Source organism: Stenella coeruleoalba, assembly GCF_951394435.1.
Source record: "Stenella coeruleoalba genome assembly, chromosome: 17".
Taxonomy (NCBI): domain Eukaryota; kingdom Metazoa; phylum Chordata; class Mammalia; order Artiodactyla; family Delphinidae; genus Stenella; species Stenella coeruleoalba.
In genome coordinates this window covers 11,699,615-11,721,731 of record NC_137163.1, presented here as the reverse complement: position 1 = coordinate 11,721,731, position 22,117 = coordinate 11,699,615, and the positions used below count along the sequence as shown (strand labels likewise).

Sequence of the window (22,117 nt, the reverse complement as noted above, 5' to 3'; positions counted from 1 at the left end):
CTCGTCTGGCGCTCCAGCTGGAACCTTCCTCCCCAGGATGGCTGAGGCCAGTTGGGAGATGCCAGGATGGATTTTAAAGAGCCTTGTTGTCCCTAAGGAAGAGCAAAGCTTATGTTTTGGGGGTTGTAGGAGTGCCTACATTCAACTCAGGGGGAATAATTGGATGGGAGTTGGAATTTCAGTTTAGACTTAGAGAATCTTAGAGTGACAAGAAACCTCCAAGGTTATCCCCTCCACAGTGTTTCTGTGGGTGGTGTCACTGTGGCTTGCATCCCACCCATGCTGGACAACCTGTGTTTTTCTTGTTGAATAAAACAAGGTCGTACAGACCTAATGTTCTTAAAACAAAAGTGTGGGGGGGGTGCTTCCCTGGTGGCTCAGTGGTTGAGAGTCCGCCTGCCGATGCAGGGGACACGAGTTCGTGCCCCGGTCTGGGAAGATCCCACATGCCGCGGAGCGGCTGGGCCCGTGAGCCATGGCTGCTGAGCCTGCACGTCCGGAGCCTGTGCTCCGCAACAGGAGAAGCCACAACAGTGAGAGGCCCGCATACCACAAAAAAAAAAACAAAAAGAACCCCAAAAAACAAGAGTGTGGGGAAAAAAGGGTGAGGGACTCGGGAAAGGGCTTTATTAGGTAGATCTGGCTACAAACACAGGACACTCCACACAGTATGTGTTCAAATCTGGCTGTGTGTTGAGGAAGCTCTGTGAGCCTCATTTCACCCATCTGTCACTTGGGGACACTATAGCTGTGTTTCAGGATTGGTGATCACGTGGAAAGCCCACCGGCACCCAGCACTGAGGAGACTGGAGACGCGTGGCCGTTATGAGTGATTTCTGTAGGACTGATCTGTTCTTCGATGCCAGGGTTTCCTTCCTTTGTGCTGACTCTTGGGTTGACAGTTGACCTGTGGTCACGGGAGAGCATTTCCACTTGTGAGAAGTCTTGCTCTTCTGCTGTCCTCCCTGCCTTTGGAGAAGCTGCATGACTGCTTGGCTGGCCCTATGATGTGGGCAGGTAGAAACCCATGGGTGACTTCGGACCAGACCCGTCCGAGTGTCTGGGGGCTGTGATTTCTTGACAAGGAAGGGACTGGTTTCTTCTCTTTAGTTTCTTGCCTCTCTCATCCCTGACGTTTGTGGACTGAGTCCCATTTCTGCCTCAGTGGCTCCTGGGGCGGTTCTTACCAGACCCCCGGGTCTACGCCCTGAGCCCAGCTCTGGGGAGTGATCTGAGGAAGACTGTCCCTCTTTTGGGAAGTGGAGGGGTTGCTTTTCCTCCGCCTGGGATCGGATTCTCCACTTGATGTTCCTTTCGCTCTTTGAACCAGGCTTTGAGGGTCGGGACTTGTGGACTTGCACTTGCGGTGCCAAGGCATTGGGGGGTCACCGCCCCCGTGCCCACAGAGTGGGAGTCTCATACCCCCCGAGCAGCAGACCTCAGAGGACGCATCCAACAACCCCAGCCTTTGAACTAAGTGTTGGGAGATTCAGGGTCTCCAGCTGCACCTTCCCTACCCTACCGCTGACCTGCTGTGTGAGTTTAGATGAGTTCGTTGGTTCTTTTTTTTTTTTTTAAATAAATTTATTTATTTTATTTTTGTCCGCTTTGGGTCTTTGTTGCTGCACACGGGCTTTCTCTAGTTGCGGCGAACGGGGGCTACTCTTCATTGCGGTGCGCGGGCTTCTCGTTGCGGTGGCTTCTCTTGTTGCGGAGCACGGGCTCTAGGCACGCAGGCTTCAGTAATTGCAGCACGTGGGCTCAGTAGTTGTGGCTCACGGGCTCTAGAGCACAGGCTCAATAGTTGCGGCGCACGGGCTTAGCTGCTCCGCAGCATGTGGGATCTTCCCGGACCAGGGCTCGAACCCGTGTCCCCTGCATTGACAGGCAGATTCTTAACCACTGCGTCACCAGGGAAGTCCGCCCCTTGATTCTTGAAGCTTCATTTTTTTTCTTTAGTAAAGTAAGAGGATGAATGTTCGAAGCTTTCACGCTTTCTTAAAGCCCTCAAACCCCTTCGGCCCAGCTGAAGTCTGTGTGCAGGCCTTATGTAGATAACAATTAAAGCAGGGCTGTTGGAGTCAAAATGGGCATATGGTCCCCATGCTGCCCCCTCCTCAACTCCATTAAGCCCCCAGGAGGGGCCTCACAGGAGACTCTTGAAGCCCAAGGGATTTGTGGGATGCAGTTGGAAAGGGTAGCACCAGCTGGTTCTTACGTATGCCTGTGACCGATGATTAAGTAACAGCAGCGTCACTTTTGGGTGCTCGCTATACGTCCAGTGCCTTGCATAGGTGCTGTTCGGTCCCTGTGGGCACTCTGGTAGGTTTGTATCGCAGAGGCTCTGGGAGGTGGGTTCTTCCTAGCCCAGGTCGTGCAGGAAGGAAGTGGTGGAGCCTCAGTTCCAACCCTGATCGCTCGGCAGCAAAGCCTGTCTTCCTGAACTCTGGGCTTTACTGCCTCTTGAGATCTGTACAGCCTGACACTCAGCATCCCGCTGGCCCTGGAGGTGGGTCTCCTCTGCCTACCCCCTGTGATGGCCCCAGCATTTAGCCTTTTAGATGCTCCCAGCTCAGGGATGAGTAATAGGCCAGAGTCCTCTGTGTTTTCTAGGATACACTGTCCTGCTGAACAAATAGCCTCTGTGACATCACCCGTTTCATAATTTTCCCGAGTAAATTTCACCCCTTCCCCGTTGTCCTCACAACTCACTCTTGTCTATTTATTCCCCCTTCCCTCGGCGCTCCTGTCTGTTTCCCTGGGCATCACCCTCAGAAATGAGGACTGTCAGCGGGTTGGGTGGGTGCCTGGGTGAGGATGGCCCCCCAGGGTCTGTACATTTCTTAGGGGGACTGAGGCTGGCGTCTGGGGTTCTCCAGTGTTGATTCTGCCTCTGAGGCTGCTGTCTCAGAGTGGAGGCTCTAGGCGCCTCCCAAGTCCCCATCTGCTTCGGGAACACGGCAGCCTAGGCATCCCAAGCAACTGTCCAAAACCTAAGGGATGGATGATTGAAGAAATCTTGCACCAGTTCTGAAGTGTAGGTTCCCAGCTGCCACCTAACGCCTCTGTTTCACAACCCCGATGGCTTCCTCTCCCTGTAGGATTAAGTCTCCAAACTGCAGTACTGTGTTCAGGACCTTCCATCAACGTGGCTTCCCCTGGTAATGGGAACATCACAGCCCGCATACACGGTGATGGATGTCATGTTTACGGAAGGCATCCCCTATCTTACGTCCTGGGCTGTCACGGCAGCCCCACGATGAGAGTGGTTACGTACCAGGTATCTGACGAGCAGTCAGAGCTCAGCTGACCAGTGCTAATGCCTCGTTTCTCTTGTTTCATGTGCTTTCCTCCATTCTCTCACTTCTTTCAAGCTGCTGATTGCAGGTCACCTTCTCTAGGGAGTTCTCTGTGAGTGGCTCTCTTGTCATCTTCATCGTGAATATTTCTTGAGCCCCACGAGAAATGCTTACATGGATGACGTAATGTAACCTATACAGAATCATTATTTTTCATTTGTTGTCTAGCTGCTTTAGGTGTGACTTTCTCGTCCAACCAAGTATGTCTGTTTATATATCCATTGGTCCATCCAGTCATCACCGAATCATTCAACAGAGCTCCTTTCCTGTACTGGGTGCCGGGAGGACACAGATGAAGCATACGCACCTCTTCCTTAAGGACCTGGGACTCATCACATGTTAAGACTGCTACAGGTGTTTGCTCATTCACAGCTCTCCTTCATTGGTCACAGCCTTGAGCCCAGCCTCGGCATCCCTGTCAATAAGGTGGCTGTCCCAGCTAGGGGTGGTCTGTTCACTTGTCCTGGCCCTAAACCCTTCATCCTGATGGCACAGGGCCTGAACATCAATCACGAGAACCTTCTTGCTGTAGGTTGGGTTTCCTGGGAAGCAGATGCTGAGATTGAGGTTAGTAAGTGGGATGTTTATTGTGGGGTGCCTTTGGAATCAACAGCTGTGAAACCGAGGGGGAGGAAATCAAGAAGGGGCAGAGGGAGAAGCTGAGCTGTGACGATGGCTAACCAAGACCCCAGCCAACCCCCTGGGAGCCCTGGCACTAGAATGGCCTTTGAGAATTGCCCAGAATTGAGACTGATCAGTCATTGTTTGAAGGCTCCCTCGGGAGGGTGTGCCGCCTTGGGCAAGGCAGCGTCTACAGCCAAGACAGTCTCCGAAGGAGGCCGACAGCTGAGGGTCATCTTCTGCCAGCACGTTGGGCAGTTGCTTTGGGGGATGGCCGGATGGATCTATGTCTACCTTGTTCACCATTCTATCCCCGGTACCCAGCACGCAACAGGCACCCAGTATTTTGGGGGATGGAATTACTTAAGCTTTATGGAAACGGCACGATTAAGTCATCCAGCAAGTATTTACTATTTTAGCAATGAATTTTTTAGCGTCTGTTGTATGCCAGCCCCCATTGCTGTGCTTATGGGGTTTATAAGCTACGGGGTTTGGGGAGGGTGGTGGTGCAACATTGGCTTCCTGGAAGAGGGGACATTCATTCTGGGGTGTGACTTCCTGGAAGGTGGGCCCTGGCCCAGTGTTGGACCCGGTGTTTCCTTGGCTCCCTAGGAGATGACTTATCGAGATGGAGAGTGAATGGGTAAGGGCTGTTTTTCTCAGGGAGGGAGGGGACTCTCCCTCCAGCCCACCTGTTGCTGCACCTGTCCGCCATGGGAAATTCCCTGCTGAGCTTACGTCCACTGACGTTTGAACTCCCGGTAGCCTGGAACTTCCCCAGGGCTCCCATTGGCCTAGTGACTTTTGAGTAATTGGAGAGTGGAGGGACCACTCTTTTGAGCTGAGTGGAAACATGTATGTTTTCCTTTGTGAGTCACCAAAAACTACAGCCCAGTGTATGAGCGACCTGGTAGTTGCTTTTATTTTCCTGTATGTAAATCAACTGTCATTACAGTTCAGGAAGTAGAGACTCTGAGCAAGGAGGGTGAGATGGAATCAGTGAATTTTAGAGCTGAAAGCAACCTAGAGATTGTGCCATCCAACCCCTTCCTTGGCAAGAGGCCCCAAGTGGGGAAGGGACTTACAAGGTCACCCAGCGGACGTGGACTTGGAGAGGGGGCAGGGCGTTGGACTCCCTGCAAAGTGTTGGCCAGTACAGCTCGCCGTTTCTTCCCAGCCCGCTCACCTCTGCACTGGGCACCAAGGTGTGCTCCACAGCCTGGCATGTGGCAGCTTGTTTTTATCTTCACACGTCACCCAAGTGATCTGAAAGGCTTTTACCGAAAACGCTGGCTTTGATGTTCTGGGTGACAAGACCCAAGTGCAGTGGCAGGAAGGGAGGTTTTTGGGGTTGGAGAATCGAAAACTATTTACCTTGGGGTTGATTTAACAATCTGACACCCCTGGGGTGGGAGAGGCGGTGGGAGGATGTTCGTGAGAGAAAGTTGAATATAAGTGCAGGTATGAAAAAGAGAGTTTGGGGTAGAAGGTCAGGAGGTGAAATGCTGCCATGCTTCAGGGAGAGCTGCCTGGTAAGGCTGACCCTCCCGAAGCCTCTTCCTCCCCCGGGTACCAATGCACCCTCTCTTTTGATGGGAGGATCTGCACGGCACTTTACAGTTTACAAAGCATTTTCACAGATATTATCTTCTTCCGTTGACACACGGGGTAGTGCTGTCAAATGCCGTCTCCCCCATGCTTTCAGCTTTTGTGGGGAGCTTGGCTGGGAACCCGGGAATCTCTTGACTCTAGATCCTTTCTTCATGGGACAGAGGTGGGTCCTCACTCTCCCTCCTGGGGGAAGGGTAGGGTTTAGGAACTGTTTCCGGAGCTGGACTTCTGCACTCCCCACCAGCCTCTCCCCTGCGGAGGACTTGGGCACTGTTCCCACGTATCCCGTGCCTTTGTTTCTTGAGCTGTAACATGGCCATCCCAAGAGTCCCCACCCGCCTCCTGGGTGGAGGTAGGGCTGAGAGCACCGCCCAGTTCCTGGCACTGGAGTTGGAAAACTGGGAGAGGACTACTTTAGGTGGTGTTCCCACCTCGCTTTCACAGCAGCCCTGGAGTTCTGCTGTGAACGGCACGGGCTGGTCTCTTGGCCACCGGATCTTAGCACCCTCAAGTGTAATGGGTTGGGCTGCTCCTTCTGGGTCTTTAATCATTCTGGTCCCTCCACCCCTGAAAATAGGAGGATGTGTAGTGAGTGACAGCTGTGTACAGCGACGCGGCATTGTACAGCGCGGAATGGCTCACACTCAGAGCAGGCTTACACAGGAACTGGGTTGATTTCCTTTCCTAACTTCGTATTAAAGAAATAAGTGAACAAACATTTTTGAAGAGGTAAGTCATTCACAAGACAAGACACAGAAGGGATAAACGAGTTTTCATCGAAGACCCCTACCCCTTCTGTCCCCAGACCCAGTTTTCTCCTCGCTGATGACACTGATGTCCCCAGTGTGTTGGGTCTCCCCACACAGTTTGCGTTGCTGAAACTCCTTGAAAAGGAAGCTGTGTTTCTGTGAACGCATCTCAAAACAGGTGTCGAGCATCAAATGCGTACAGTGCTAGGGTGGCCTGAGGGGAGAACGCAGGACGGGGAGCCTGGATCTCAGCCCCCTGTAGCTGCGCTGGAACCTCAGCATTATGGGGCCTGGGGCCTCGGCTTCAGGGGCAGGGCTGGGCTTGGTGCTGGCCGCTCCTGGGCCTGGAGTGCCTGCCTCCCTGCTGCCTGTGGAAATCCTGTGGCTGCAGCTCGGGCGCAAATCCCAGCTCACTCGTGCTCCAGATTAAACCCCGGGCAGGAGGCTGTCTCTAGCCTCAGTTTCCTGCAGTGTGGAAGGGGAATAACAGTAGAATCTGCCTGGAGGGTTCTTGGAGGAATCAAATGACTCGAGATGCAGACAGCTCTCATGTCACTGCCTGGCACGTAGCGAGAGCCAGCCTTGTCTGCAGTGGTCCGTGCTGCCTCTCCCGTCCTCCAGGGTGCCCCCCGCCCCCCGCTGGGTGGCAAGGATTTGGGCCCTCCAAGCCTGGCCCTGGGGCGAGAAGTAGCCCTCATCTGTCTTTCTTTTTCTTGGCAGGAGGGGTGGCAGTTCAAATTCAACTTCAGTCTTATCCTTTGTAGCATTCTACACAAGAAATCATAACATTTAGACGTCAGGTGACTGGATTTTGGTGGGAAAGGCTTACAGTTTGGGCCTGCGTGGACGGTCTGTACTAGACCTTTAGGCCTGTTACCACCCTCCTGCGCACCCCCCTACCCCCAGCTCTTGGGCATCTTTTACTTGGGTATGAGTTCAGATCGGCAGAAAAAATGACAACGATGATACGAGAACTACCGTACACCCAGATTCACAGATTGTTAACTCTCTCTGCACCCCGCCCCCTGCACACACACGCACGCACACACATACACACACGCACACAATTTTTCTTCTGAACCATTTCAGGGTAAATTGCAGACATTGCCCTTTTATCCCTAAACGTTCTGCGTGTGTTTCCTAAGAACAAGGACATTCTCTTACATAACCACAGTGTAATGATCAAATGCTGGAAATTTAGCATTGCTACAATTGTATTATCTAGTCCACAGGCCATGCACAGTTTCATCAGTTGCTCCAATAACAGTCCTTTAGGACTGTTTTTCTCTGATTCCAGGTCAGCCCTGTGCTTAGTGGCCATGTCTCTTTAGCCTCCTTTTATCCTAGAGCAGTTCCTCGGCTGTTTTTGACCTTGACATTTTGGAAGAGTCCAGGCCAGTCGCTTTGTAGAATGCCCCTCAGTTGGGGTCAGGGCCTTCATCTTGGAAAGCTCATACTGTCCCCCTTGCTTTGCTACGTGTGCCCCTGTAATCCTTGCTGGTGCCACGTGGCTGGTCCATCTTTTGTAGATGAGGAAACTGAGGCATAGGGAGGCCAAGTGACTGGTCCCTGGTCACATTCCCAGGAAGTGGCAGAGGTGGGATTCAAATCCAGGACTGTCAGTCTGCCTGCTAGGCAACAGGAATAATGACAGCGATTAGACACTGAGAATAACAAAAGTGTTAAGCATTTACCCTGAGCCACACATCGCGTTGTACTTTCTACGTACATTGCTGTGGTCCCCACCCCAGTCTCAGAAAGTAGCTGCTCTCACCAGCCCTGATTTACAGATGATGATCAGAGAGGTTAAGGAGACTGCCCAGGGTGCACGGGTGCTGACTGGTGGGAACTAGCTCTGACCCAGGCAGCCTGTGTTCTGAGTCTGCACGTGTTGCCTCTGCGCTCTGGCCTGCTGGATCTCACAGAACCCGGGGCAAGCGTGTGAGCCGGGCTGGGGCCTTCACCAGCTTTGCCCCTCCAGGAGAGGCACAGCAGTACCTGTGTTTATGTCCTTTTCCGGGGCCTTCTCTGGGGGGAACAAACACATCCCAAGGCCAGGGCCTACTCTCGGGGGCTTCCTGGGGGAAGCTGTCCTGTCCTCTGTTCCTGTAGGCACTGCAGCCCACCACTATGGTCTGTTTGCTCTGAACGGGTGGCGTTTTGATGATTTCCAGGTCAGGAGTCCCCGTGCGGTCGCTTATTTCATGGCTGGCTCACTCTTTCCTGCCAAGCAGCCCGGGGCCCTATATGGGGTGGCTGGTCCTGGCTGCCATCAGTGTGCCCAGGTGGCCCTGCTGCCCAGGCGGCATCCATGTGGCGTCTGGGCCGGCTGCCCAGTGACACGGTGGCCTTGCTCACAGCAGAGCTGGCGATTAATCACTGGTGCTGTATGTCACGCTCTGTGCCCCTTACCTTCTCGTTGGAGAAAGGAAGATGGTACAGCCCGTTTTTTCAGGTGGTAGAAAGGAGTAGATGCTCTGGAACTGGGACACGCTTGAAATGCTATAGGCAGAGCAAGGAAGGTCCCGGCCAGGGGGCTGGTGTCTGGGCCCCCATCCGCCTCTTGCTTCCCTGGGACCTGCCCATCGTGGGCACTCAGGCTCCCCGTTCATCAGAGCACAGTGCTGGGCCCCAGCAGTGATCTCCCTCCGTCCCGGGAGACGTCAGGGAAGTATTGTCAGCATCCCTATGAAAGCCCGTGGCCCCCTTGGTTCAGATTCAAGTGTAGAGTATCTCCGAGAGCCACAGAGCAGGTGGAAGTCTGTCCTTTGGACAGCGTGTCAGGCAGGAAGGTCTAGGAGCAGCAGCCCCTTCTCCCTTCAGGCCCAGGCCCCGGGCACATGCTACCTGCTGGGCGTCGTCCTGCCGCCCCGCTTCCTCTTCTGCTGCGCTTGCCAGATTCCTGGGAGGAGCAGCCGTGCGCGTCCTGTCACCCTGTGCCCGGCCAGTCTCCTTTCTCCCTGGCTTGTCTCTCTACGTGACCGCACGGCCTGTCAGGCTCCGTGTGTTGAGGCAGGGCTGTAACCTTCCCACTCGCACCCTGGCCAGCCCAGGCCGCCCTCCCCTCCCCGTGCTCTGGCCTCGCGCCTCTCTTTGGCTGGGCCGACCCCTGGGAGAAAGTTAGAAATTTTAGCTCCCTAATTTCCATGGAACATTGCTCCGTGCATATGGTTTAAAACATTAATTAAAGACATTAGTCGGTCTGGCTGCCTTGGAGAGAGGCTCTTTTTCTGTAGGAGCTGACCTTCTGGTTGCTGTGGGCTCCTTACAAGGAGAAGGGGTATAGGAATGAGCCTGCACACCAGTTCATACCTGTGACCTGACCTCCTGGGGTCCTGGTAGGTGCTCATTGAGGTCGGGAGGATATTACGTTTTCCTAGTACTCAGAGTTCACAGAGCCGCTCTTGTGTGCACTATCTCACTTAATCCTGGCAGCACATCGGGGAGATGGGGTAAGTGTCATAATCCATCCCATTTCACAGATGAATAAACTGAGACGTGAGAGCCACAGCCAGGCCTGGAGCTGAGTAGCTGTGACGCAGACCTCAGCTTTTAGTGCTGTTTGCGTTGGCTTCGCTGGTTCCCTTAGCCCCCCGTGTACTGAGGCCTCGCACTGAACAAGTCATGGTGGTGAGACAGGAAGAGGGGAGACCTTGTTTTCCCCCCCTTATTGGGAGGAGACAAAGAATTTAGGGCCCGGGCATTTACTTAAGTGCGGTACTAATGACAGCTGACGTTTCTAAGTGTTCGTAAGGCGCCAGGCCAAGAGCTAAGCTCTGCGGAGATTCTCACCTCACACTACGAACAAACCTTTAAGATGAGGAACTGAGGCTCAGAGAGCTGAAGTCGCTCGCGCAGCCTCCTCAAAGGACCTTTTCAGTCGCAGAACTGGGATGCCAAGCCAGGCACTCTGACAAGAGCCTATAGTCAACCAGGAAGCTGGGCTGCTGCCTTTTTTGGGTAATGAAGCGAATGCATTTCGACAATGAGGCAAAAAGTGCTTTCCTGGTCAAAATGTCTGAGAAGCGTGGGAGGCTGCCCACAGAGGGAGCGTGGATGTGCTGAGGGTGGCATCTTTCTCAGCGCATGGCTAGTCCAGGGGGCTTCTCTGGGGGAGGGGGGATTTGCCCTCTCCTGCTGGGAACTGGGACTCGGATGGATTAAACCAGCGCTTGATGGGAGCAGACAGGAACTCTCTGGGGCTTGCAGAGCTCTTGTAGGTCGGTCCGTGATGCTAACGCATCCAAGGGAGGAATGTGACAATCAGAAGTCTTCAGAGAGGCAAACCGGGGCCAAGTTTTTTTTTCCTGGAGGAGAGAGAGGGAATTGATGGCGGGGAATCCGAACTGTCTGGCTTCCTCTCTCTCAGCTGAGCGAGCAGCCTGTGTGCTGCTCTGCTTCTTCCCAGACTTGAGGGCAAATTCCCCTTCAGAACTTGTCAGCCTTCTGTCTCCCGAGTCTGTGCTCACTGAGCCTCATCTCCTTGACGATCTGGCAGCCACGATGCCGGGAGATTCTGCGGGGAGTAGGGGTGGGCAGGAGGGAGGTCTGGAAGGGGAAAGGATCACCCCATTGTAAATGTGACAGTGTGGCTTTCTGTGGGTGCTGCACCGCCCCTTGAAGGAGAGGAGAGGGTCCGTGTCTGCGCCCACCCAGCTGAGCGTTCAGCCCTGCTTCCAGGGATTTTAGGAGGTCCTCCCAGAGCTGGTAAACCAGGGGCGGCCCCCGGGTCCCATTCCCCACACCCCTCCACCCTTTTGGCCTCTTCATGTCAGCCGTCTCCATTAGCAGTTAGGATAAGAATCTCTGGCGAGGCTACGTTTTTGGTTTCCTGAGTAACGCATGGTGTCCACTGATCCCATGTTACTACATGACAGTGTTGAGGGCAGATGAAGCTTACAACCAAGTGAATCTGATGCAGCTCCCATGATTCACCTACTCCCCACCGTCCCTAGAATGGGTTGGGCTTCCAGGGACTGGCCATTCTCAGAATTAAGTTGTTGGGTATGTTTCTCCTTCCCCTCTACCCAGAATTCCTGGAATCAGATGAATGAAAAAGCTTTAGCGGGGAAGGAAGGGGACCATGATTGATGGAGGGGGGGCTTGGGAGTCAGGAACACCTGACCCTCTGTGGCCTGGCTGCTTACGTGACTTCCGAAATACGCGGCTGCCAAGACCGATCTCGTAGGGTCAAGTGGCTTCATGTGGTCAAATGTCCAACACAGTGCTTGGCACATAATAGCTGCTCAATAAATGCCTGCTCTTCAGATGCTTCTCATTTAGCATAGAGTAAATATGTTCTTCTTATTTTTTAAATGAATGAAATCTTTCATTACCAAATTCATTCATGTGAGCAGTGACACTAATATTCCCTTTTCTTGTATGTTTCTAGCATCCTGCTCCACCTGGGATTTAGGTGCCTTTAATTTGACAAAAGAAGAATACGTATCCATTCAGTACTCCAGAGGGACTTGAAAACTGTTCTTCCCTGAACTAACGCTGGACTATCATGGGATGTGAAGAATCAAGGTAAGGGATTTTCTCCTCTTGAGCCTTATGGAACCAAAGATGGCTGTTGGAATTGGTGATCTCGCGCAACACAGCTTGGGGTGTGGTTTTCGACTGCTCGGCCCAGCTTCCTGTGCTTGGGAAGCTGGCTTTCCATAACCCTGATACACAGGACCCGGTTCTCAGTGCCTGGACCTTGTGCCGGGGGGGCGATCCCTCTGTCCCCAGCTGAGGAAGGAGTCCACCGTCTCCTAGGTGGATGCCCCACACTTTCCCCCCCGGCAGAAGGTGGGGATGGTCCAGCCGTCCTGCTGAGGTGCGTGGAGCCCACGCTGGGGAGAGGATGGCTGAGTTTGCTGGGATTACGTGATCAGGTCAGCAGGCCTTCGGGGGCATCCAGGAGTGACCTCTTCCTCTCTCCCTGCCTGCTTGCACTGCGCGCGCCGGCTGCCACGTCTCAGGCTGCTTGGGGTAAAGGGTGAGAGGTTAAAACTGACGGCTTTAGGCAAACCCCGGTTTTCCTGGTTTTGCTACTTGCCTCGGCCTCTCCCCAGGCCTCAGTTTCCTCATTTGTAAAATTGGGGTCCTATGAGTGCCCCAGGAGGATGTTATGGGTGCTGAGTGAGATGGTGGAGATAAAGAGTTTACCATTCTGCCTTTCACGGTGGAGGAAATGCTCCCAAACGGAAGAGGGTTTTGTTTGTTTGTTTGTTTTCAGTGCATTAGTTACACCATTTAGAGGTCCTGCCATGCAGCAGGCTCTTTCCCAGTCCTTGCTCTGCTGTTCTCTCTGCCTCTCCCCTGCCACCAAGTCTGCCTGGGAAACGGCTTGTGAATCGCCTTCGGTCGTGCACAGCCCCCTCCACCTGAGCAGAGTTGATTCCTCCCCACCCTGGGCTGTAGCCGGCCGTTGAAGGCATGGCTTTATGTGCCATATGACTTCTCCTGCCCTCCCCTGCCCGTCCCCCTACTCGTCCCCCCCGCCCCCGGTCACTGGTGAGTTTGTTTAGAGCAAGGACTCTTAACACCCCAGCGTTGGGCCTCCCACTGTGGACATTGAAAGAACAAATGAATGAATCATTGAAAAAGAGGGCATAGAGAGAAAAAGCCAGAGTGGGAACCAAAGGGAGAAAGTTGCTGAGGATTCAGAGCAAAGAGTGAGGTCGGTCACATTTTCTTTTTCTTCAGCAAGGTGTTGAGATGATAAGTAACGTGATGGAAAAAGGAAAAATGAGGCCTACCACACACTGGAAAGCTCTTCGAGGGTGGAAACTTGGGTGAGAAAGTGTGAGCTGGTGAGAAGCCAGTTAGGGAGGTAGGACTGAGGACGCGGCCGAGGCTCGTGCTGATGTGCTCCTGCCCGTGTTGATGTGACCCACAGAGACGGAGGGCACGAGGCCTTGCCCTTCGGTCAACGTGGCGGCCGGCCCTGGCGCACAGAGGGTTCTCCAGATTCACCAGGCCTCTGGGAGGCCTGGGGAGGGTCCCTTGTCCATTCCGAGAGGCTTCCGGGAGAGGGTGCTGCCCCTTGAGACTCTCGGAAGATGGCGTATGAAGAAGACCTACCAGGAGCTGAGCTGACGAGCCTGTCCATCCTCGGGCGCTCAGCAGCCCTGCACGCTCACGTTCGCCATTCGCTTTTATTTCACCATCTGCTTACTTGCTGATTCTGGTGTCAGGAGGCAGCCGCAGTGAGCGCAGCTCTCAGGCCATCCTGTGAAAGTGCTGCATGCCTTTCTTGGGCCCTCGAGCGCTCAACCAGTCCTTGAGTTTTGTTTCGGAAGCCCACGCTCCCGGTCCAGGCCATGAGCTTGGGGCGCAGGAGTGCGTACGTGGACGTGCAGTCACCTGTTCTGGGATTCCCTCCCTCCCGGTAGCACCTGCGGGGCTGGAGCGAGCTGTTCCCGCGTCCGGGAAAACGGCAGATAGCAGTCCAGTCACTGGGGTGGAGAATCTGAAAGCTGGAAGAACCGTTCTGTTGATGGAGGAAAGGCTTGGCAGGTCTGTCTGGGGCTACTGGGAGAGGAAGTTCCCTAGAATTCAGCTGCTGGGAGCAGACAGAGCAGGAGTAGACGCCGGGAATCCGAGGCTCGCAGACCTGAAGGCGTCCCCGGTCAGGGCTGCTCTGTCCGAGGGGCTCTGAGAAAAGCCCAAACATCTGTGCTTGTGCCTGTGGTGCTACGTGTTCTAAAGGCACTGCTCTCCCACTGGGAGCCTGTCTGCCCTCATCCTGCCTAGAAATCAGCTCACCTGGGCTGCACGCCAACAGCAGGCCTCCGCACCCTTCCCATCCCTGGGACTGTTTGCACTGTTCCTGCCGTAACCGGGACTTTACCCCAGTTGCACTTCCCTCTACCCGCTGTGACCCTGGGCAAGTCCGTTATAGCTCTCCACGCCTCTTTTTCTCAGAACCTGGCCTGAGGAGATGCTCAGAACCTGGCCTGAGGAGATGCTCAGCGAGAGGGAGCCCTTGTTATCTGCTTCTCTCCCACCTCCTTACCTGTCTGGCTCCTGACTGTGTTAATTCTGTCGCATCCCGGCCCCTCCTCGCACCTGCGCGCAGCGTTGCCTTCTTCCCTTTGACGCTCACCTTGCCTTTTTGGACTCCTCTCCTGGGCCCGCCTCCCTCTGGGAGCATCTCTTGGGTCCTGCCTGATACTCCCAAGCCAGCCCTCTCTAGCCTTTGATGAGAGGGTGTCTGAAGGCACCTGCCTGCCTGTCCTCAGACACGAGCCAGCCCTGGTCTTTGGTCACGGGCTACGTGTGTCAAGGTTGCTTCCTTTATTCAGTGTCCGGAGTGTTTGCTGAAAGAATTCCCGACCCACTCGGAACTCTACCCTTGAAACAGAAACGGATTCTCAAAACACCTCTGCTACTGGCCCATTTTACTATTACTGTTTCTTGTGGTTTCATATTGAGGTTTTTGGCTCATTGCATCTGACCTGGAGTTTATTTTTAGTAGTGAAGACAGAGTTCAATTAATGTCAAAACATGAGGGCAAATGCAGAGGAGGGATTCAGAAGTCTAGGGGAAAATGTGCCTAGTTTTGCTTCTTCTGATAACTTCTGTCATACCAGCAGACGCTGAGCTTTCTCGACGGTGCCCGCGATGGGCTTTGCAGAGGCTGGGAGTCCGAGCCACCCCCGGAAAGCGAATGCGTTTCTGGGTCTCTTTCAGTCCAATTTACCCAGCAGCTGGCCGCACAGATGAGTACCCACTGCAGTTATCATGACGGGTGATAGTTATTACAATCAATATTAAAGGCCAGGCTTTGGAACCTTCAGTTCTTATCTCCCCCGTGGCTTCGGGTTCCTTCTGTCTCCGGAAGAAGCGTCCACCTTGTTTGAACACCAGCTCTTCTCTCTGGATTGGGAATGTTTGGAGAACAGGCTCTGGGTCTTGCTGTCTCTTTCGCCCCAGCTTTTGGCACCGTGACAGGCGTCCAGGACGTGCTTGGGGAACGTTTTCTTGGACTGCCTGCACTTTTGGACCCTGAGTTGGGGTTAGAAAGTCAGAAATCATGCACACAATGCTCTTTCGTCAAGGGCTCCCGGGTCTGTTCTGGGATTTTGGGGAAACTGAGCACTGTGTGCTTAGGACTTTAGAGTTTCTAAAAGTTCTTTTTCGTTCTTCCGTCCTGCTTTTATCCCTTGGCTGTTTACGGAGAACCTGCACTGTGCCGCTCTGCAGGGTACCTGCAAGGAAGGAGGGACGCACCACTGTTCTGGCCCCGAAGGCAATCCGGAGACTGGCTTTATGGACTCCCGTTATGGACTATATTTTCGTGTCCCCCCCCCACCAAAGTCAGATGTAGAAACCCTAATCCCCAGTGTAATGGTGTCAGGAGGTGGGGCCCTTGGGAGGTGGCCGGGTCTTAAGGGTGGAGCTCTCAGGATGGGATTGATGCCCTATAAGAAGAGGCACGGGAGAGTAACGTCTCTCTCTGCTCTCTGAGATGTGCAGACACAGCCAGAAGACAGCCTTCTGCAAACCAGGAACTGAGTGAGCTTTACCTTGATCTTGGACTGCCAGCCCCCGGAACTGTGAGGAATAAATTTCCATTGTTTAAGCCACCCAGTCTGTGATATCTTGTTATAGCAGCCTGAGCAGAATAGGACTCCTGTATTTCACAGACGGATGCGTTGGAGACTCAGAGCAGTTGTGCTGCCGGGAGCTCCCTGCTAGTTGGTGGTGGACCTCACAGATGAGCGTGGCTCTTCTGAATCCAGGCACCTGAACCTGCTCCCCCGCTACCTGCCGCGTGATCCGCAGGCGTGTCTGGACTTTCTCTTGGCTGCCCCTCTCTGCTCCGTCATCTGTTTCTCCCTCCCCTCCCCTCCCCTCTGCTCTTCTCTCTTTTTCTCTGCTGTCTCCCTTTCCCCCTCTCCCAGTTCTTGTTTCTTCTGAAGATGAAGATCTTTCTCTCTGTGGTGCCTTTTGGGGGAAGGTACCTGACGATAATGGCGTTGTGCTTGAGCTCGTCCCGCCTGGGGTGGTGTCTGTCTCGCTGAATCCACTTCCCCAGCGCCTACTGTGGGGACTGGCGTGATGTAGCAACTTCCTCCGTCCCTCCCTGCCCGCTTCCACTGTCCCACTGTGAGCCAGGTGTTGCACCCAGCCGTGGGACGCAACAGACTAGGTAAAAAACGCCCTGGGGGAGACACAGTATATCCGAACAACTGTTGTTTGCTCAGCGTCATGGGCCGGATGTTCGGACACCCTCCAAATCCCCAGCTTCATATGCTGAGAGTCCTAACCCTGAGTGTGGCTGTACTGGAATTAAGGGAGTAATTAGGTTAAATGAGGTCATGAAGGTGGAGCCCTGCTCTGATAGGAGAGCTCAGTGGAGACCTCCCTCTCCCTCTGTCTCTGCCACGTGAGGACACGGCGGGAAGGTGGCTGTTCGCAAGCCAGGGAGAGAGCTCTCAAATCTCGAGACCCTCGATCTCGGACTTCTGTGCTCCAGAACTGCGAGAACAAACGTCTGTTGTGTGAGCCACGAAGCCTCTGGTGTTCCGTTATGGCAGCCCGAGCTGACCAAGACGCACGGTGGATGCATGCCTCAGGCCATGGGCTGCAGGGTAGTTTGGTTGCCTTGGTCCCAAAGCCTCTCTGGTGGTGTCGAGCCGCGGCTCATGCCTATGAGGTTTCCCAGTCCCATCTCTAAAACCAGGAGCCCAAACCGAGCTCGCTTGTCCTGCTCTGTCTGTATCCGGACGTTCAGGGTTTCCCTAAGCTGGGCCCAATTCTATGTTTTCACTCTTCTTCCTTGCTCAGGTGTACTTAGGTGTGTACTGAACTCTACTGCGGTTGCAGCGTCAGGCTCCTGGAAGCAGCAGCAGCTCTGGACTCCTGGTCTTGCGCTTGTGATCCACTGGGCTGCCTCCCTTTTAAGATGCTCTCCCCGTGTTACAGGAGATTGTTCATTTCGTTAGTCGTTTGTGCATTCTATTGGCCAATCGGTTTGCCTCTTGAAGTACTAAGCACTGGGTATTCTAACAGCTCCTATTACGCACCACTAATGACGTTCTGTCCTTATAGGAGTAGCAGTGGTGCGTATGTGGTATGATGAAGGTTCTGCTACTAATACTACCAGTAATAATAGTAAAAAGAATAATAGCTCAAATGTATTATTCATAGTGTTCCCGACACTTTACATATATTATCTCATTTGCTTTTCAGAGCATATGAGGAAATGGGGATTAACTAATATGCCCAAGATGGCAACTGGAGGTGTCTCCCCACGGGATGGATGTGAAGCACACGCTAGTGCTATGTGCTTTTGCATAATTTCAAGCTTTCTCTTTTTTTAACTCGAGCCTAACGTTTAGAAGCTTTTACTAATGAGAGGACTCTTTGCTAAATTGATGTAAGCGCTGCACATCACCAATAACTCCGTCCTGGTGTGTCTCTCCGTGCCTTTTGCCGTAGCCCTCAGACGCCTCCTGTTCCTTCCAGGAGACCTCCCAGCGTGGGCTCTAGGTTTTCTCCAGGTTTCACCCATCCTTTTCTGCTCCCCTGGGACCCAGGTTTACCTGGCGGAACTGGACAAAATGTGAGACTCAGCAGGTTTTGTTTTTTTTTTTAATTTTACTTATTTATTTTTGGCTGCATTGGGTCTTTGTTCCTGTGCGCGGGCTTTCTCTACTTGTGGCGAGCGGGGGCTACTCTTCGTTGTGGTGCGTGGGCTTCCCATCGCAGTGGCTTCTCTTGTTGCGGAGCACGGGCTCTAGGCATGCGGGCTTTAGTAGTTGTGGCTCGTGGGCTCAGTAGTTGTGGCTCGTGGGCTCTAGAGCACAGGCTCAGTAGTTGTGGTGCACGGGCTTAGTTGCTCTGCAGCATGAGGGATCTTCCCGGACCAGGGCTCGAACCCGTGTCCCCTGCATTGGCAGGCAGATTCTTAACCACTGCGCCACCAGGGAAGCCCCCAGACCCAGCAGGTTTTATCCCTGGTTTGTAATGGAGTGAACAGCAGAGCTCCACACAGCAGTCTAGTGGCCTGGCTTCTTCTGGGATGTGGGTGGCTTTCAGAAAGCCTGAGCTGCCAAGCCTCCAGGTCCTCCTTGCTGCTCTCAGTGATGCCTGGTCTGCTGGGAATTCACTCTTTGGCCCCCAGCCATTTTCTCTCCAGTTCTGTCCCTTTCCTGGAGCTCGTTGTAATGGGTGCCTTTATGAAGAAAGTACCCATCGTGGGATGCAAGGCATCTGGAGGATGTTTTTTTTCTCCCTCCAAAGATGAAACCTTAAGACTGAGGGATCCACCCTCAGTCTTGTAGGCCAAGCATCCTACAATGTCTGGCCGCAAGGGCTCAGAGGGGCATTCTTCTGCTGTTGCAAAGCAGAGGCACCTGGCTTCATCCCCGTGGGAAATCAGAAGTGGGAGGGCCTTTAAAAAATGTTGGCTTAAGGAAAAGTTTCATCAAAATAGAAACGAAAACGCCGATCGAAAGCGTCACCCTCCCTGAGCTGGCCTCTTCCCTGAGTATCAGCACCGCCCCTGCTGGAGTGGCCGGGAATTGGGAAAGCCACCGGCCATGGGGGGCGGGGTGGGGGGAGGGCTGCTGCACAGGGAGCAGAAAGGAGATGCGTGCCCAGATCTCTCTGCTTTGCCACCTGCCAGCGCCTTGCCAGCTGGGATTCAGGCTCTAGGTGCTTTTGAGCCTCGGTTTCTTGCTCTGAGGACCAAATGACACGGTTGTCTGTGACTCCTCGAGTCACCGAAGATGCTCCACCCACGGGCGCTGCGCTGAGGAACTCATCGGTCATTTGCTTCCAGGCTTTGAACCTCATTTTCCTCAGCTCTCATTGAAAGCAGCGTGCCGGACGGCTGCCCTGGTCTGTCAGTCCCTCCCAGCTTACACATTTCACATCCGCGCCACTTGCCTTTTCGGGATTGATAGAATGTTTTCAGAGTTTAATGGGAACCGTATACAGCAGCCATCAGGAGGGGCAGAAATGGAAGGAAATAGTCCAGGTGTCATAATTTTTCCACTCCCCCGCACACTTCCATCACACATGTTTGAAAACAAACCTTATTTTCAGAACAGTTTCTGATTTTACTGAAAAACTGTGAAGATAGTTCGCAATTTTGAACTGTCTTCAAAGTATGTGGGAGGATCCCATATATCCCACATCCAGTTCTCCCTACTGCTCACTTCTTACATTAGTGTGGCACAGCTGTTACAAGTAGTGATCAACATGGGTGCATAATTATTATCGACTACAGCTTATACATTGTTTTTTAGGTTTCCTTAATGTTTCCCTGATGTCCTTTTTCCGTTCCACCATCCCGTCCAGGATACTGTGTTCCATTAAGTTGTCATGTCTCCTTAGGCTCCTCTTGGCCGTGAAGGTTTCTCAGACTTCCCTTGTTTTCGATGACCTTGATGGTTTTGAGGAGTACAGGTCGGGGATTATATAGATTGTCCCTTTATTAGGATTTGTCTGATGTTTTTCTCATCATTAGTCTGAGATGATGCATCTTAGGAGGAAGACTGCAGACGTAAAGTAACCCTGGCCGCCTGGCTACGCTACTGTTCGTTAGATTTCTCCACCATGAAAATGCCTGCCTCCGCCCCATTTCCTCACCGTACTTGGAAGGATGTCACACCTCTGGAGTGGGGCGTTTTGCCCCGCCTTGATGCGAAGTATTGACACAAATTGTTTGGAATTCTCCTTGGGAGATTTGTCTCTTCTCCCCCATTTCTTTATATCCATACGGACTCGTGGATATTTTTATAGACTTTGGATTCTAGTTCAATATGACTTTATGTTGCTCATAAAGCAACATTGAGCCACGTTCTGTTGCTCAAGTTCTTTCAGCTTTGGCCGTTGGGAGCTCTTTCAGTTGGCTCCTGGGTCCTTTTGATATACAACCATCATCGTTGCCGGGCGGCGGGGAGGGTGTTGTTTTTTCCCTTTTTTTTTGAGCGTTTCCTTCCTTTCTGGCATGACAAGGTGCTCCGGGCTCATCTTGTATATTTCCTGCCCCCAGACCTAGAATCAGCCATTTCTCCAAGGAGGCCTGGTTTGCTTTATTGGAACATGGCATTAGAAACCAACGTATGGGTGTGAGATGTGTTCACTGCTACTGGGGCATCACTGCTTCTAAGTCTTCTCAGCCAACAGAGCAATGAAATACGTGTGAGTGTCCTAACCCACGTGTATACACATGTGTCTAATCGTTTCCATAGGTATCCATCGTATCTCTGTTAAGCTAACCATGAATTCATACTGATGTTCCAACTCTAACCCATTACTACTCCATACACTTTTGAACAGACATTTTTTTGCCCATGTTGGTCGGCAAGAGGAAGTACTGAATGGTAAGTTCTAAAAGTCCCCATGGGCAGAGAGCAGTGGGATGAGAACACTGGACTTTTCCCTGTGGACAGTGTAGTCTCGTGAGCAGAAGTCAAGAGTTGGACACAGTTGGACAGAAACTCAGAAACACGTGCCGCCCAGAATGCTTGCAGACCAGAACGCTGTCACACTCGCAGGCCTTGTGTGCCTTTTGTCCTCCTGGGAAGCCTGTCCTGTCCTCCCTCCCCTCCCACGTTATCCCCACACTGTACCCTCTCCCCGCGCACACTCCTAGAGTCCCCTGGGCTTACCCCATCAGAAATATACCCACTTAAAAAAAATTCTTTGCCTGTCTGCTGCTCCCAAGTAGACCACATCCTTGAGGGAAGCACTGCGTCTCGCAGGCAGTGCCTTGCACAGTCTCCCAAAATCAAAGCCAGGTCCGTCCATTCACTTTCAGAGTTTGTTGGGAGAATAAAGCAGTGGACAAGACACACGCCCCCCTGCCTTGTTGGAACCTGATACACACTGAATGCAAATGAAGGAATTCACATACAATGCAGAATCCCCTATCCCATTTCCTTTTTGGCCAGGGGTCTCAAACTCAATTGTCTCCAGGGACCAGGCAGGCAATATAAGGCATGACGTGGGCCTGGTGGGCAACTGGAAGGCGTGCATAGCTGATGAAGAGCCAGGACATCTGGTGTGACATACCGACCTGGCCGCCCGGCTCAGGCCAGCATCCTGCCTGATGGTCCGGGGTCTGTGCCTGACTAGTTGTTCCTAAGTTTTTTGACTCACATGCCCAGTATAAACGGGGTGGTGCCCAGTCCATGGCCGCTGATCATGGTGCTGGAGAACTGCTGGCCTAGCGTGGCTGGATCTGACTGTTCCAGGGAGCCTGGAAGCTGGGGAGCTGGGGGAGTCTTGCCCCTTTCTGTTCACTTCTATTCGTTCCTGATATCACTGTAGCAATACTTCTTCCCCTGCCAGCAGCACTTGGTCCCAATAGCAATAGTTGCTTCCAGTTTGCAGGGATTTCTTTGTCCCCTACTCCCAGAACCAGCCTCATTGGCTGCTCTAGAGATGACATCCCCAGCAGGGCTCCCTGGGGTCCCCCAGACTTCTCAGTTCCGATAATCGTACCCCACGCCCCATCCCCATGTGCTTGCTCTCTACCTCTCGGCTACCTCGGACTCTCCCTCCTGTCTTTTCAGTAAACAGTTCATTCTTCATCTGAAATTCAGCGGGTATGCTTCCTCTTCCCATGTTGAGCCTTGATTAATGCGCGAGGTGTTATTTCTATATTTCCTACCCTTGCCGTTTTCGCTCGGTTGAGCACAAAGCAGGTTTCCAAGTCTGTCCCTCTGAGGCCCAGACTGCCGGCCCGCTGCCCCCCACCCCCACCCCACCCCAAACCCACCACCCACCTGCAGCCACGTGCCCGGAAGCCCTGCGTCTTACGCT

The 22,117-nt window shown here is 53.1% G+C and overlaps 1 long non-coding RNA gene across 10 annotated transcripts in view; it reads left to right on the top strand.

Moving 5' to 3' along the window:
• Positions 1–22,117, top strand: part of LOC307176410 — a 397,378-nt gene that overhangs the window by 133,432 nt on the left and 241,829 nt on the right. For all 10 annotated transcript variants that reach the window (XR_013824735.1, XR_013824736.1, XR_013824737.1 and 7 more), the window contains exon 3: positions 11,733–11,869. This is a non-coding gene — a long non-coding RNA (uncharacterized lncRNA). The remainder of the gene's footprint in view (positions 1–11,732; positions 11,870–22,117) is intronic.